This window comes from Octopus sinensis, linkage group LG18 (assembly GCF_006345805.1).
Source record: "Octopus sinensis linkage group LG18, ASM634580v1, whole genome shotgun sequence".
Classification (NCBI taxonomy): Eukaryota; Metazoa; Mollusca; class Cephalopoda; order Octopoda; family Octopodidae; genus Octopus; species Octopus sinensis.
Window position 1 is genome coordinate 23,977,845 of NC_043014.1, and position 18,810 is coordinate 23,996,654.

Below are 18,810 nucleotides of genomic sequence, written 5' to 3' on the forward strand. Positions count from 1 at the left end.
AGAAAGGCCCTCGGGCCATCTGACATTGGGTAGATTGAAGTCTCCCATAAGAAGTACACTTATGTGTTGTTCTAATGTGATTAGAACTTCTTCTATTTTTATAAGGCAGTCTTCAAACTTGCCCACATGGCTTGGGGCATCTGGGGGCGATATGTAGCACACACAACTACATCAAGTTGCCTTATATGTACAATTAGTGTGTCACACACCGAGTTTGAGTATGACAAGAGGACCTGGGGTGTGAGGTCCTCACGGATGTACATAGCTACTCCTCCATGACTCCTTTCTTTTCTGTCGGTCCGTAGTACAACATACTGTGGTATGTGTAACTCCGCATCTGCTATGTCCGGTTTCAGGTGCGTTTCTGTAAGTGCTATGCATAAGGCGTGATTGCATGCAACAAAGTCTCTCAAGAACGGGATTTTTGTCCTGTTACTGAGTGTTTGCAGCCCTCTGATGTTCAGTAGGAGCATCGAGGTGAGGTGTATGTTGTTGCCGGCGGTGTCCATCCTGGGTTTGTTTGCTGTGGTGGTCTTGTATATAGTGGGTTGTCCCACCTGCGGGCTTGGGTTTGATGAAGCCAGGTCAGCTGCTGTACAATCTTTTGTGCCATGCACAAAAAAGACTGCTGCTCAGCAGCTGCCCTTTCAACAACATCATGTTGGCGGTTTGTGGCACGCACAACATCTGCGTACCTCCGCTTTGGGGCAGGTGGTGCGTGGTCCTTCCCTTTTCCTTGTGTTGATGGCTTGTCCATCTGCCTCGTGTCTCTGCGGCAGGGGCCCCGATGTGCAAAGCGGCAGCCTGCACTTCCTTTCCATGTCAGCAGGTACCTCTCAGGTAGAACCTACACACCCGTGTGCGCTGATTGTTTCCATCCTTTGCGGTTCCACTTCTATTCCTGGTTGTTTCACCCTTTGGTCCTGCTTGAGCTTTTCCTTTAGCTCTTTCAGTCCTTCTTTTAGTTCTTCTTCCTCCCTCTACCTCTTCCCCGGGTTCTCCGTCTCCATGGCCCTTGCTGCCGGTTGGAGAACCTGCACCTGGGTTCACTTCCCGGGCAGGTTTCTCACTCAAAACCTCCTCCCGGGCGTCCACCAGGTCGGGGTGACTTCTTTCATCGTCTCCATTCTTGCCATCTTTGCCCCGCTCGTTCTCAAAGATGGCATCAAGTGCGCCAATGTGCGACCGTACAAGCGCATAGGAGCGTACGAATTCCCGTCTCTTTCGCTCCATCTGAGCCGCTGTCCTCTTGTAGCCGCTGTTCTTCAGCGCAGCCGCAATCACATTGCTAGGGCTATCTCCATCGGCGCATTTCCAGGCTCGTACGAATAACGCTAGTTCGTCAGGTCTCCAGGCTCTGGACATGCTGGATAATCTGTCTATTTATTTATCTATCTAAATATGTTCGAGAGAAGACAAGAAGATATTAAGGCTAATTAGAAGATAGAGTATTAACAATATTAAAGTGTGTGGGTAAAAACGTTAATTAATCTTAAGGCTAATTAGAAGATAGAGTATCTGAAAATATATTAACAATATTAAAGTGTGAGTAAAAAAACGTTATTTAAATCTTAAGGCTAATTAGAAGATAGAGTATCTGAAAATATATTAACAATATTAAAGTGTGGGTAAAAACGTTATTTAATTTAATCTTAAGGCTAATTAGAAGATAGAGTATCTGAAAATATATTAACAATATTAAAGTGTGGGTAAAGACGTTATTTAATCTTAAGGCTAATTAGAGGAGAGAGTATCTGAAAGAAGAGAGATGAGAAGGTGGGAGAGGGAAGATTGTTTATTTATCTATCTAAAGTTCATTAAAGTTCACGTCCATGCATATATACGTATACATATATACATACACGTGCACACACACACACACACATATACACAAACGGAGAGAGGGAGAAGGTGGAATAAAAAGAAAGTGAGGGAAAATATATTAATATTAAAGTGTGGGTAGAAACGTTATTTAATCTTAAGGCTAATTAGAAGATAGAGTATTTGAAAATGTATTAACAATATTAAAGTGTGGGTAAAAACGTTATTTAATCTTAAGGATAATTAGAGGATAGAGTATCTGAAAATATATTAACAATATTAAGGTGTGGGTAAAAACGTTATTTAATCTTAAGGCTAATTAGAAGATAGAGTATCTGAAAATATGTTAACAAAATTAAAGTGCGGATAAAAACGTTATTTATTCTTAAGGCTAATTAGAAGATTGAGTATCTGAAAATATATTAACAATATTAAAGTGTGGGTAAAAACGTTATTTAATCTTAAGGCTAATTAGAAGATAGAGTATCTGAAAATATATTAACAATATTAAAGTGTGGGTAAAAACGTTATTTAATCTTAAGGCTAATTAGAAGATAGAGTATCTGAAAATATATTAACAATATTAAAGTGTGGGTAGAAACGTTATTTAATCTTAAGGCTAATTAGAAGATAGAGTATCTGAAAATATATTAACAATATTAAAGTGTGGATAAAAACGTTATTTAATCTTAAGGCTAATTAGAAGATAGAGTATCTGAAAATATATTAACAATATTAAAGTGTGGGTAAAAAACGTTATTTAATCTTAAGCTATTAGAAGATAGAGTATCTGAAAATATTAACAATATTAAAGTTTGGGTAAAAACGTTATTTAATCTTAAGGCTAATTAGAGGATAGAGTATCTGAAAATATATTAACAATATTAAAGTGTGGGTAAAACGTTATTTAATCTTAAGGCTAATTAGAGGATAGAGTATCTGAAAATATATTAACAATATTAAAGTGTGGGTAAAAACGTTATTTAATCTTAAGGCTAATTAGAAGATAGAGTATCTGAAAATATATTAACAATATTAAAGTGTGGGTAAAAAACATTATTTAATCTTAAGGCTAATTAGAAGATAGAGTATCTGAAAATATATTAACAATATTAAAGTGTAGGTAAAAACGTTATTTAATCTTAAGGCTGATTAGAAGATAGCGTATCTGAAAATATATTAACAATATTAAAGTGTGGGTAAAACGTTATTTAATCTTAAGGCTAGTTAGAAGATAGAGTATCTGAAAATATATTAACAATATTAAAGTGTGGGTAAAAACGTTATTTAATCTTAAGGCTAATTAGAAGATAGAGTATCTGAAAATATATTAACAATATTAAAGTGTGGGTAAAAAACGTTATTTAATCTTAAGGCTAATTAGAGGATAGAGTATCTGAAAGAGGAGAGATGAGAAGGTAAGAGATATTGAGATGTAAACAAAAATGGTGTTCGTAACTTTAGAAGGAGATGTAAGCTTAAGTTAAGGGGGATAAAATAGGATAATAAACAAAATATGAAATAGAAGATGAAAGTGATACTTAATCCAACGATGTGGTCTAGATTTTTTGTGCTTTACGGAATTATTTTCCAGGAGTGATGTTTCTTTTTCCTTCTTGCAGGAGATAAATTAATTCAGTGAGTTTTTCCACCATGTGCGTTTTCGGCGAAAAGAAAATTATTGTATATATGTATATATATATATATATATATATATATATATATATTTAACCAATGTGTTGTAATGATCTCTATGATTAGAGTTTTACGTTTTGCTACTTCAGTAGGTTATTTCGCTGATCTATGCAAACTTTTTTGTCATATTATTATTATTATTATTATTATTATTATTATTATTATTAATATATATATATATATAATTATATATATATATAAACTTAGATATTTTTGACCAAAGATTGGTCTAGACCATGTCTAACTTAATAGCACCACCTGATAGGATTATCTAAATCCCTTTTTAAGTCAAGTTATGTGGTATTATGGTCCATTCAAGTAGTGAGTTCTTATTGAGTGAGTTGTATCCAGGTATGGGTGGCTTATCTGGTATTCCTTGAAGAAATTTGTCCAGACTCTGTTTAAAAGTGATGGGATCCTTTTCCTCTTTGATCAGTTATGGGACAATGTTAAACAGGGCAGGGCCTGTTGAGGAAAAGAGATTGTGTTGCAGTGTACCTATATGTTGTGATCCTGAATTGGGCAGAGGATGTATGGCCCATGGTCCCAGCCTTGGATGAACCTTGAAGATAATGTTCAGGTCGTTTGGGCAATGCTGCAGTATATTCTCCACATCATGCAAATGAGGGACCGCTCACGGCGGTGCTGGAGAGAGTAGAGTTTCAAGGATTTAAGGAGGTCCCAGTAATTGAGATCAGTTATGCCCTTAATTCGTTTAGTGAGTGCCCTCTGGGGTGATTCAACTTTCAAGATATTTTATTTTGTATGGGGAGACCACAGGAGGCAACAGTATTCGAGGAGGAGAAAAATGGAATAGTGGAATAATGACACCTTGTTCTCTGGACCAGAAGGTTCTTAAGATCCAGGAGTTCATCTTACGAGCTATATTGACCTTATTGCTGATGTTGGCACTCCAATTGAGATTGTTACCAACAATTACTCCTAGGTCTCTGATATTATTAGATGCTATGAGTGGTTTCCCTGTTTTAGTATAGTCTTTCTTCCAAAATGCATCAGCTCAAATTTTCCTTGTTTAATTGCATTTTGTTTTTGTCTGCCCATTCACTCACAGCATATAGATCAGACTGGAGTTGAGTTCAGTCTTCTTCATTGATGATTTGCTGGAGCTTAGTGTCATAAGCAAATATTTTCACTTTGCAGTGATTTACAACGCTGGAAAGGTCATTTATGTAGATTATAAAGAGAAGCAGGCCCAAGACAGTCCCCTGAGGGACACCACTGTTGACTTTTGCTGGGATTGAGTGGACTCCACTGACCAGAACATGTTGTGTTCTATTCACCAGGAAATACTCAATCTAGTGTAGAAGCTTTCCACGGATTCCAACATTTGCCAATTTTGAGAGTAAGATATTATGGTCAACACTGTTGAATGCTTTACCAAAGTCAAAATATATGACATCAGAGTTCAAACCTGTTCCCAAGGCTTTAAGTATATCCTCAATGTGGTATAAGAGCTCTGTTAGACAGTCCCTGCCACAGTGAAAGCCATGCTGATTTGCATTTAGGAGTTTGTGGATCTCCAGGAAGCCAGCTATCCTTGATCTTACCAATCTTTCAAACACTTTCATGATATAGGAGGTGAGTGAGATTGGGCAATAGTTGACTGCGAGGAATCTGTTTCCTTGCTTGAAAACTGGGATGACAGACTTGGTTAGGAGCTGTTTCGGTATATAACCTGAATCTAAAAAATTTCTCCGGAGGTTGGTCAGAGGGACTGCAAATTGGTGTCTACATTCCTTCAGGAGACTAGCGAGGAAACTTTTTACCCTTACCCATTTACTACATTCAGTAGTGTAATTTCCATGCAATGAAAACACACTTGTATATTGATAATTGGGTATTCTACGAGCAGTATATTGGATAGATATTATCCCTTTGTTGGTTGGATTCACAACCTCTAACTCTCTTGGAATTCTAGGAGAGTTAGAGGTTGTGAATCCAACAAGATTTTCTGGGCGGGGAACACTGACGGGTTTGGAGGCGTGGGTATACTTCTAGCTGAAAAATGGGTAGATAAGGTAATAGAGGTAATCAGAGTAAGTGACAGAATACTTAAGATTAGATTAGTGCTACATCATGGATTAGCAACTATTATATTGACCTATGCCCCTCAGCTGGGGCTACCCGATGGACAAAAAAGACCGATTCTATGACACCCTACTGCAGACTACCTTGTTGACGAATGACAGAGACCTTCTCTTTGTGGCTGGTGACTTCAATGGTCATGTTGGACGACATGCTGGGGGCTTCCATGGTGTACATGGGGGCTATGGTTATGGTTCCCACAATGAGGAGGGAGCCAGGCTGCTAGAGTTCTGCGATGCAAATGATCTTATGGTTTGCAACACTAACTTCAAGAAACCTACCAGCCACCTAGTCACCTACCGAGCCGACACACCAACCAAATTGACTACATCCTTGCCAGGAAGAGAAAGATGGCTGCTTATAAATGCCAAAACCTTCCCAGGCAAAGAATGTACCCCACAACATAAACTGGTAGTTAGTGACTTTAGGATCAGGACTAAGAGGACGACCAACATGGAGAAGAAGGATCTGGAAGCTTAAAGATCCTGCGAATGGATAGAGACTTAGGGACATATTACTTGAAGCCTTTGACAAAGTAGAAGGGGATATAGCTTCACATGGGGTAGAAGATAACTGGAGCTCTCTAAGGGACAACCTGCTGACAGCCACGGACCAGATCTGTGGCTGGTGCAAAGTCCCCTCTCGAGCCAAAATAACGTGGTGGTGGAACAATGTTGTAGACAGGGCCATTAAGGACTGGAAAAATGGTGGTAGCAGGAAACTGTATCAGACTACCAAAAGAGAAGCTAGGAGACAGGTTTATTTAGCCAGAAGGGAAGTAGATAAGAAGAAATTTGCCAATGTTCTGCACCGTGAGGACCAAAGACTTGAGGTTATTCTGTGTTGCAAGACAGTGTGTGAGAGAGAATCGTGATGTGGTAGGAGAGAAATGTGTTCGCATGGATGATGGTTCACTTGCGCTAAATGAGGATGCAAAGAGAGTGGTTTGGAGACATCATTATGAGAGGCTGCTAAATAAGGAAAATGAATGGGATAAAGAGAGTCTGCCAAATGTCGACCCAACAGAGGGACCAGCTATCCGAGTTGACAGTTCCTTAGTAGTTAAGGCAATTAGAAGCATGAAGACAGGGAAAGCCCCAGGCCCATCAGGAATTACTGCAGAGATGCTTAAAATATCTGGTAGTGTTGGCTATAGCCTAGTCACCCAAATAGTTAACCAGGTAATACACGAAGGAGTCATACCCAATGACTGGTGTAGCAGCATAATAGTCAACTGCTACAAAGGTAAAGGTGATGCTTTAGATACAAATAATTACAGAGGTATCAAGCTGTTGGATCAGGTAATGAAGGTTACGGAGAGGGTCATAGCCCAACTGATTAGGGAGTGAGTCTGCTTGGATGAGATGCAGTTTGGTTTCGTGCCAGGAAAAAGCACCACTGATGCCATATTTCTGGTGAGACAGCTGCAGGAGAAATACCTAGCCAAGGATAAGCCCCTGTACCTGGCTTTTGTCGACATGGAGAAAGCCTTTGACAGGGTCCTCTGATCCTTTATCTGGCGGTCAATGAGGAAACTAGGGATAGATGAATGGTTAGTGAGAGCTGTGAAAGCCATGTACAGAGACGCTGTAAGTAAGGTGAGGGTTGGCAACGAGTACACTAAAGAATTCAAAGTAGAGGTAGGGGTCCACCAAAGTTCAGTCCTCAGCCCCCTCCTATTTATCATAGTCCTCCAGGCAATAACGGAGGAATTCAAGACAGGATGCCCCTGGGAGCTCCTCTATGCTGATGACCTTGCTCTAATTGCTGAGTCACTATCAGAACTAGAGGCAAAGTTTCAAGTGTGGAGACAAGGATTAGAATCGAAGGGCCTTAAGATCAACTTAGCTAAAACCAAAGTCTTAATATGTAGGAAGGCAGGCAAATCATAAACGCCTTCAGGTAGATGGCCCTGCTTGATCAGTAGAAAAGGCGTAGGTAGAAACTCTATAAGATGCACCAAGTGTAAGCTATGGACACATAAGAGGTCCAGCAATGTCAAAGGAAAACTAACTGGGAAGATAGTTTTTGTATGTGGCAGATGCTCAGGAGCAATAAACACTGAAAATGCTCAGAGACCAACTTCTGCCACATTCCAGGGAGAAAAACTAGAAGTAGTTGATAGCTTCCATTACCTAGGTGACCGAGTCAGTAGCGGGGGCGGGTGTGCTGAAAGTGTAGCTGCTAGAGTAAGAATAGCTTGGGCAAAGTTCAGAGAGCTCTTACCTCTGCTGGTGACAAAAGGCCTCTCGCTCAGAACAAAAGGCAGACTGTATGACGCATGTGTACGAACAGCATGCTACATGGCAGTGAAACATGGGCCGTGACTGCTGAGGATATGCATAAGCTCGCAAGAAATGAAGCCAGTATGCTCCGATGGATGTGTAATGTCAGTGTTCATACTCGACAGAGTGTAAGTACCTTGAGAGAAAAATTGGACCTAAGAAGCATCAGTTGTGGTGTGCAAGAGAGACGTTTGCGCTGGTATGGTCATGTACCGAGAATGGATGAAGATAGTTGTGTGAAAAAGTGCCATACCCTGGCGGTTGAGGGAACCTGTGGAAGAGGTAGACCCAGGAAAACCTGGGACGAGGTGGTGAAGAACGACCTTTGAACTTTAGGTCTCACCGAGGAAATGACCAAAGACCGAGACCTTTGGAAGTATGCTGTGCGTGGGAAGACCAGGCAGGACAAGTGAGACCATAACCCATGTCCTCTACCTGGGATGTAGCCAGCCCACTTATGCATACCTTTCCTTCTTGTGACACAAACCCTACTTGTGAAGACCTGTTGAGGCAAGTGAAAATCGAAATCGAAATCTTTCAACATCAATGGAAATTGTAGCTGAGATACCAGTGCCGGTGGCACGTAAGAGAACCATCCGAACATGGCCGTTGCCAGCGCTGCCCCGACTGGCCTCTGTGCCGGTGGCACGGAAAAAGCACCATCCGATTGTGGCCGTTGCCAGCCTCGTCTGGCCCCCGTGCCGGTGGCACATAAAAAGCACCATCCGATCGTGGCTATTTGCCAGCCTCGTTTGGCACCTGTGCAGGTGGCACATAAAAAGCACCCACTACACTCTTGGAGTGGTTGGCGTTAGGAAGGGCATCCACCTGTAGAAACACTGCCAGATGAAACTGGGCCTGGCGCAGCCTTCTGGCTTCCCAGACCCCAGTTGAACCGTCCAACCCATGCTAGCATGGAAAACGGACGTTAAACGATGATGATGATGATGATATATTTATATATATATATATATATATATATATATACACACACACATATATATATATATAGGCTCAAGCAGTGCTGAGATTTTAAGAAATTCGCATGTGTGTGGAGTTGACATGTGTGGAAAAGTGTTGCTTTAGCAACCAGCTAGCTCCCAGTAACTCTCTTCTGTTGTTGATCTTAGGTTTCTTTTGGTGTATGAGGATGACCTGAGAGATCCTAGGTTTGCCTCTGTTCTGCTGTGTTGCCTTGATGTGCACTGTGAATTCCTGGGCCTGTTTCTTCATGGAAGTGTCTGCCTGCATGTGTTCCTTAATGCGTATATACAGTTTTCTTGTTGTGCTTCCTATGTAGGATGCACCACATTTGCCACATTTGAGTATAGCTAGTTCGTGGTTGTGAGAGGGAAGGTGGAGTGGGTTATCGAGGTGGTAGACGGGGAATCCAAGTATAGCAGAGGAGGAGGTAGAAGAGATGACAATGATGATAAAGAAGACTGCGAAGATGACGATGAGGAAGAAGTAGGGAGGGGGAAGGGGAGATAGGAGTAGATGATGACGATAACACTGATGAAGATGGTAAGGATGGTGATAGAGAAGATGATGTAGAGGGTAATATTGGCGATGATGTCAACAGTGAAGATATTGGCTGCAATGACGATGAAGTGGGGAGAGGGGGTTTAAGGGCTGTAACCATTCCACTCCTTCTAGCAACACTGGTGACAATATTCCTCACATCCACCAACAGAGACAGATTAAATTCTACCGCTAACTCCACCAACAACAATTACTACCACCATCCCAACACCTCCACTAACACCAACAACAATATACTCCACATTGACCAACAAAAATATAACAGCTTAAATGCTCCAACCACCACCACCATGACAGCCATAGCAATGACTGACCAGCCACTGAACTCTATGCACCCTACTACCACCACCACCTAATATATCCATACCTATGATGGCCACTGTTGCTGCTGCTAACAATACTCTGGTTACAGATCTTACTGGTTCTCTCACACAGGAAGAGAAACAACTGCTAAGCTATGGACCCAAATTCATTCTAACACAAAAACTCAATAACAAATTGAAACTGAAGATAGAGATCAACTTCTGTCACACAGCTTACCAACTAAAATGGATTACGGCCCTTAAACCCCCTCTCCCCCCTCATTATCTTCGTCTTCATTGTCATTGCTGCCAATATCTTCACTACCGACATCATCGCCGATATTACCCTCACCATCATCTTCTCCATTACCATCCTTACCATCTTCATCAGCATCATCATCATCATTTACCCTTTTACCTCCTATCTCCTCCTCCCCCTCCACCTTCCTCATCATCATCTTCACTGCCTTCATCATCATCGTCATCTCTTTCTTCTTCTTCTACCTCCTCCTCCGCTATACTTAGATTCCCCGTCTACCACCTCGATAACCCACTCTACCCTCCCCCTTACAACCCCAAACTAGCTAGACTCAAACAACCTGGACCTAAGCTTTTTAAGACCATAGTATCAAGAATTAACGGTCCTTTCTATACAATTTCTTGGCTCCTCTCTAAACTCCTCAAGCCCTTACTAAATGCATTCCCCAGACACATCAGCAGTTCCCACGAAATCTTCATAAGACTCAAAGATATCGACCCTCCATACTTAAAACTAACAAATACCCTTTTAGTTTAGACGTAGTTTCCCTCTAAACCTCTGTACCTGCTCTCCCAGCCAGATATCCTCATAGACTGCATCACATATAAACAACAATTGCAGCAATGTGATCGACAAGGCCATCAACACCAAGCAGTTCCTCAGAGACCTAACCCTGAATGGCTAGCCCTTCCCTGAGAAAAGCTCTGTCTAACACCAATACCTCTCACTACTCCAAGGAGTGTACATTATCGAACGACCTGGAATTGTGCCAGAGGCAAATGTGGTGCATCCTACATAGGAAGCACAGCAAGAAACTGCATATATGCATTAAGGAACACATACAAGCAGACACTTTCATGAAGAAACACCTATGGAAATGCCAGACCCAGGAATTCACAGTGCACATCAAGGCAGCACTGCAGAACAGGAGCAACCTTAGAATTTCTGAGGTCATCCTTATGCACCAAAAGAAATGTAAGATCAACAACAGAAGAGAGTTACTGGAAGCAGGCTGGTTGCTATAGTAACACTTTTCCATGCATGTCAACTCCACACACACACACATTGACAACATTTATTTTTTTTCTTGAAAATGGGATCATAACCCTGAAATTTGAATTCAAGGTAAGTTTACATTAATTCATATATTTGTTTTCTTGTGATTTACCTTGCATTGTTTAGGCCTTACTCACAATCCTTTATACAAAATATTCTACACAGTGCTTCATAGTAATTATTCCATTGTAATATATATATATATATGTGTATGTATGTATATGTATATATATATAGATGTGTGTATTTCTCCCTTGTTTATAATTAATATTATATACCATATAACTCTATATACCAGTGTAAAATTACTTCAGGTACCAATGTCTTTTTTTATATAGGTAGTTCTTCTCAGTTATCTAAAATAATTTCTAATCATTACTCTACATTTAGGGATAGTAATAAATGTAACAGTACAGGGCTTAGTAAATTTGGTATCTAAAAGACAATTTAATTTAGATTGGTAGATTATCTCCATTTCATTCCCATATGATAAAGGCAAAGAATTTTGTAAACTCTCATTGTGAACTATTTTCTATTCTTTTTTCTAAGAATCCCCTTGTAAACATGGTTATAGAGCGTGCTTATCGATGCAAACATATCTTTAGTTCATATAAGTGATATCTACCATTATATATAATGTGAACATTGATTTTCTTTTTACATTTCACTTCCACTAGATATATCTTTTTCCATATAGTTCTATATTTCCCATTTATTTGATTTCTGCTTTTTTCTTTCCTTTACTCCTCCTCTTTCTATAGGCTACCTTTGACATTATATCCTCTGACATTTTTTAAAAAGAACTTAATAGCGTTCCATTCATCATTATACATATCCATCACATTCTGTTAAAATGTCTTATTGATGAGTTTGTTTTATTTCTTCATTTCCCTGAAGAGAAGATTACATTGTTTTACACCATTTTATTCCTTTGGAATTATACCAATGTTGTCTTCAAAACATGTGTTGGAAGTAAAAGAATTTGAATGACATCTGCATTTAACTCCATTTATTTATTTACATATCAGTCGCCATGATAGATCGTTAGCCACTACACACATTTTTTTTCTCTCCTTGTTTTTTCTGTGTACCTTTCTGTAGAAGAGTGTAGGCTCGAAACATAAAAGACTTTTTTCTATTCCTGAGCGTTATACTAATACATCTGTTTGTTTTGTACACCACCTGTCTTCGTCTTTTGTTTTTTCGTAAACTTTCCCTATATATGATGGATATATACATATATATACAGGTGTATATATATATATATGAGTGTGTGATGGGCGTCTTTTAGTTTCTGTCTACCAAATCCACTTACAAGGTATGGTCAGTCTGAGGCTATAGAAGACATTTACTCAAGGTGCTATGCACTGAACCTAGAACCATGTGGTTAGGAAGCAAGCTTCTTACCACACAGCCACAACTGTGCCTATATTGATGCCTTTGAATATTTTCCCCCCATAAACACATTTTATGGAATCATTGCTGGGATTTAGGTAACAAAAAAAAATTGTAATTTAAATTTTTAATCCGTCATCCTGCACAAAATATGTGTGTGTGTGTTTAAGAAAAAATATTTACTATTTTAAACAGAATGAAAGCAATGCGTGAGAGATAATAGAGAGAGAGAGAGAGAGAGAGAGTGTGTGTGTGTGTGTGTGGTAAATAATAGAGAGAGAAGTAAAATATTTTTCTCATAAACAAATACTCTGTATACATTTGACACATACTCTCACTCTCTATAAACATATATAACTCACATTATCTGTGTGTGTGTGTGTGTTTAAATAATTTCATTAGGGCGACGCTGATTTAAAAAAGGTATGGAAAAGATAATTCATTTTAATAGCATACTTTTCTGTTAATAAATGCATTTTTCTCTCTCACATACACACTTAGTGCAGGCTGGAGAATTAAAAATTTAGCATGCGTGACATAATGCTTAAAGGCATTTCATCAGGATTTGTACTTGATAGCTGTGATAAAATGAAAGAAAACATGGTAAACAAGGTTTTAAACAGAATTGATCACCTAGGGGGCAATGTTTTGTTTTGACTTCCACAAATGCCATTTGAACCCCAGCTGGTTGTTTGTTAATTTCCATAAAAATTGTTTAATTATTTACTTGTTTTCATGACCTGTGGAAGGCGACATTTGCTTTGAAGTGAGAGCAGAAAGTGAAAGATGTATGTACATGCATATGAAATGGAAGTGTGTGTGTGAGGGCAAGACAGAGAGAGAGAGAGAGAGAGCAAGTGCCACTTAGACATACATGCAAAAATATGTGAGAGATACATACATCTTTTTTGTAAGTATGTGTGTGTGTGTGTCACACATGCAAAAAAATACATACATCAGAACACACACCTTCACTCACTCTCTCTCACACACACACACCTACAAAAAAGATGTATGCATATGTATTTATGTAAGTGTATATTAAAAATGTGTGTGTGTGTGAGAGAGAGAGAGAGAGCGAGTGAGTACCACTTACACATACACACAAAAAAATACAACACACACCTTCAATCAATCACTCTCTCTCTCTCTCATGCACACACACACACACGTATATTTGGTGTGGGGTGGAGGATTAAAAATTTAAATTTCAAATTTTATATTTTTCTGCTGCTTAAATCCTAGCAATGGACTGCCACATCATCATTCCATAAAATGTGTTTATGGGGAGAAAATATTTAAAAACAACAGGATAGGCACAGGTGTGGCTATGTGGTAAGAAGCTTGCTTCTCAACCACATGGTTTCAGGTTCAGTCCCAGTGCATGGCACCTTGAACAAATGTCTTCTACTATAGCTTTGGGCCGACCATAACCTTGTGAGTGGATTTGGTAGACAGAAACTGAAAGAAGTCTATCATTGATATATATATATATATATATATATATATATATATACATATACATATATATATGTATATATCAGTAACAACTCCAGCACTTGGGCTGTTAGGGCTTAGCCCAAGTATAAATTTAGTAATGTGAACAGGCATGTAATTGCAGCCCATAACTTGGGCTCCTTTTATTGAGCCTGGTTGCAGTTCATTTACTTTTGTTCAGTGTCTGGCAGTCGTCTTAGAGGTGCCCTGTGTCAAAAAACATCTTTCGTAGCAGAAGTTCTCTCAACATCGTTCACACACACCGGACTCGGGCTCAGAAGCTACATCCCAAGTTGTTATCTATAATCGTAAAAATTAAAAGTAATTCAAATTCAATGTTTTCTTGAAACAATAAATTTCTATAGAGATTAGGATTTAAATTCCAATCTATGAAAAGTTTCCATTCTACAATATTCTTAAAGGAACAAAAAATTATCCAGCAACTTGGGCTAATATGAATGAGCTTGGTAGGTGTAAAAGACTAACTGGCATCTCTTGTCAAGAGTACAGGTAACACTCAGGTCAGTGATGTTTGTTGTGCACTCCTGTCATTATTTGATTGCTGTGCGTCTGTGTGTAAAGGTCAGTTGTGTTTTGTTTTATTTTTACCCTTAACTTAGAAATGGAGGAAGATATAGTGTTAGATATAAAAAATAGCCATTTGGGGCTAGAAATATTACGGAAAAACATGAAATTCTTCGAGCAGGCATGTGTCATGTGAAATCTGTGATGAACCCGAGTGATGCTAAAGACCTGGAGTTGCTTATTTGAAATCGAATCTAAGAATTCTTGGTTGCGAAATCAACCTGCTATTTGCTGACTAAGCGGGAAGATCACTTTGTCCTGTCAAAGCGAACATTCACATGTTTCCACTTGACCCACGACCTTGCTGTGTCAGGGAAAGTTCAAATCGACAGCAAGTGACCTAAATGTGTATAGGCTACTCTTATAATGGTATATCCATCTTTCTAGCTGGAATGGGCCATTATAAGTACCAGTGCTCCACAAGCAGAAAATTAGAGAGAGCCTCGACCACCACACTGTGAACTGTTCCTAACTCCTGCAACCAAACATGACAACAGCGACAACTACAATTTGGCAGAAATGAATACAGCTGTCCCATCAGTTACTCTCTGACTCTCTCACTGACTTACTAGCATCTTCACTCTATCAACTGCTGAGAATGACAGGGTCTATATAAGTTTTACCCTATCAACTTTATGAATTTCCAGCCACATACTTTCATTCTTTCCCTTTTTCACATCAATATCTAGCAGACCAACTGAAACCCACGAAACCAACCCAAACCACAAGAAATCAACTGGTTTGAATACTGTTTGTTTACATGTATGCCTACTTGTTGTGGTTTGGAATTCTGAAAAATTAATAGAGAATAAAATTTGGTTGTAACAACTTCAGCCACTGTCTTTCTTTCCTGGAAGTGTGCATACATGACAGAGTGTAAGCACCCTGAGCGAAAAGTTGGATTTAAGAAGCATCAGATGTGGTGTGCAAGAGAGATAACTGTGCTGGTATGGTCATGTGTTGTGAATGAATGAGGACAGCTGTGTGAAAAAGTGTCACACCCTAGCAGTTGAGGGAACCAGTGGAAGAGGCAGACCTAGGAAAACTTGGGATGAGGTGGTGAAGCACGACTTCTGAACATTGGGCCTTATCTAGACAATGACTAGTGACCGGGACCTTTGGAGATATGCTGTGCATGAGAAGACCTGACAAGCCAAGTGAGACCATAGCCCATGGCCTATGCCAGTGGGTGTAACCAGCCCATTTATGAATACCCCTCATTCATTGGACAATAAACCTTGCTTGTGAAGACATTTTGAGGGAAGTGAAATCAAAATCAAAATCAAAATTGCTGACGTTGCTGACAACAGTACCACCTGATTGGTACTCATGCCAGTGGAATGTTAAAAGCACATCCGAACGTGGGATGTAACCAGCCCACTTATGAGTACCCTTCATTCATTGGACAATGAACTTTGCTTGCGAAGACCTATTGAGGCAAGTGTAAACAAATCAAAATTGCTGACGTGGCCAATGACAGTACCGCCTAATTGGCACTCACGCCAGTGGAATGTTAAAAGAAGCATATCTGAGTGTGATCGTTGCCAGGGCCATGGATTGGCTCCTGTGCCGGTGACACATGAAAAGCACTACTCGAGCGTGATCATTGCCGGTGGCATGTAAAAAACAACATTCAAGCATGGTCGTTGCCAATGCCACCGGACTGGCTCCCATGAAGGTAGCATGTAAAAAAAACCTTTTGAGCGTGGTTTTTGCCAGAACCGCCTGACTGGCCCTCGTGCTGGTGGCACATAAAAAGCACGCACTACGCTCTCGGAGTGGTTGGCATTAGGAAGGGCATCCAGCTGTAGAAACTTTGCCAGATTAGATTGAGCCTGGTGCAGCCTCTGGCTCACCAGTCCTCAGTCAAACCATCCAACCCATGCCAGCATGGAAAGCGGACATTAAATGATGATGATATACAAATATGTGTGTGTGTCTTTGTGTCTGTGTTTGTCCCTATCACCACTTGACAACTGGTGTTGGTGTGGTTAGGTTCCCATAACTTAGCAGTTTGGATAAAAGAGACTGATAGAATAAGTATTAGGCTTAAGAAATTAGTCCTGAGGTCGATTTATTCAACTAAAACCCTTCAAGGCAGTGCTCTAGCATGGTCGCAGTCAAATGACTGAAACAAGTAAAAGAATAAAAGAATATATGACAAAGAAATAAAGAAGGTACCGAGTGGTCGTGGGATGTGCTAGAAACAACAGCAAAATCTCCCTTAAATCACACACCTTTTTGTCTGGAAATTATAACAGAGGCCAGTTTTACCCAATTAATGGCTGAGAGGAAGCTGTTTCTGAAAGGTTGGACAGAAATGATGAATGCCTACACTGCCTCCATTATTATTTATCACTTGACCATCGTGCCTAGCTCTAGCGACCACTCAATCAAATTAGAATGTCTATTATTTATGTATTTTATGGAAAGAACATGTTCCAATGGTCAGTCTGCTGTCAGAATTCTGTGTGGTGAATTAGGTATGCTGTAGCTTCATGTGTAGACATACACTGAAGTAACAACACCTGGAATGAAATGTTTTATCAGGCACTTACAGCCTTCTACAGTCATGTGTGCGGGATCTGTCTGTTGGCTCAGTTAGGTAGGTTAGGCAGTTTTTCTTTGTCTGGAGTCGACTGCCAAAAACGTTGTTTAGTGAACAACTCTGAAAGACATGAGAACAGACAATTTCCTCTTTGACAGATCCCTCATTAACTTTTTCAAGTTCCACTTGAAAAGGAAAGTAAGAGTTGAGAAAGAGTCAGTGTCTTCAACCGAATTTATTGAAAAGTAGGTGAATGTTGCAAAAATTGCAAGAGTGAATGGCTCCACTTTAAGTATAGAACTGTAAATTGGAGAAATGGAACTGGAGATGGCACTTAACCATGGTGTCCACAGAAAACTTTCTGAATTCTTCAATTGTCCCTAGAGGTCCACCTGATAAAGGACCACATCACTATTACCTATATTTTTTTTAAAAATACACTATACATACTTCCTTTTTTATTATTGTATACCACGTATACATGTTACTCTTTCTGATATCATCTCATTTTATGTAAATCACTGGACTTTATATCTGTATTGTCTCACTTGTCTGTCACTCTGGTAGCAATTAAAGAAATCATTAGTATTATTATTATTAAGGCAAGATGGCGGAATCATTAGCATGCTGGACAAAATACTAAGTGGAATTTTTCTACATTTACAATCTGAACAAAGGATGCATTCAACTTCCCAATCCACTGAGCAGATCACACTATCATTATCCATTGACTTAAATACACTGTCTAGATACAATCTGGATGACCAATTGTAGTTGTTCCATGTCCACACTGGCTGGCACACCAGGAAAATTCAATCAAAAGCTATCAGACAGCTGGAAGATTCTGAGCAAGTTTTGAGGCTTTTGGACCACATTCTACTATATATTAATTACCCCCCCCACACACACACAATCTTTCTGTGCATCCAAAAGACAATTTCAATCCCCAACAAGTACCAAAGAGCAATATATTCTCGAAACATTTCTACACGCCTAAAGTAATCTGGACTTCCAGCCCCTGTTGGAGCATAAATCGTTACCAGTCTAATGACACCACACTTTCCACCACTCACATGCAGGACCACTAATCGACTGTCTGGTCCAAAAAGACTGCTCGTAGTTGGAGATCTAAAGATTCTCAGAATAGCACAGTTACCTTTCCACCTCATCCCAACAGACCACGAGATATGTCATTGATCATGGAGCTTGTGCATGCTTTCTAGTAATACTTGTCTCACCAATGGCTGCTACATTTAAATTAAGCAGCAGGAAATCATTGAGCAAGTGACCTGGCTTCCAAGCTGACCCCAGGTCATGCACATTCAAACTCCTCACTCTCAACAGTCATGTTAGTTGGAGAAAAACGGAAATTGCTCACCTTGATTTTTGAGGAGTTAGGATGTTTCAAACCTCTTTGGATGAAAGTTTTTTAAAAGTCTTCTATTCATAGTTTTTTGTTAATCTCAACACTAATGGGAATTTTTCCAATTTATTTTACAAATCAGAAGACGTCTGCCATTAGTACACCCATTCACTATTTATGCTTTCTCTCTAAGAGAAAGACAAGTGAAATGATCATCATCATTTAACAGGCATTGTCCATGCTGGCATGGACTGAGCAGTTTGACTAGGGCTGGTAAGCTGAGGGGCTGCACCAGACTCCAATCTGATTTGGCATGGTTTCTATAGCTGGATGCCCTTCCTAACGGCTTGTATTTC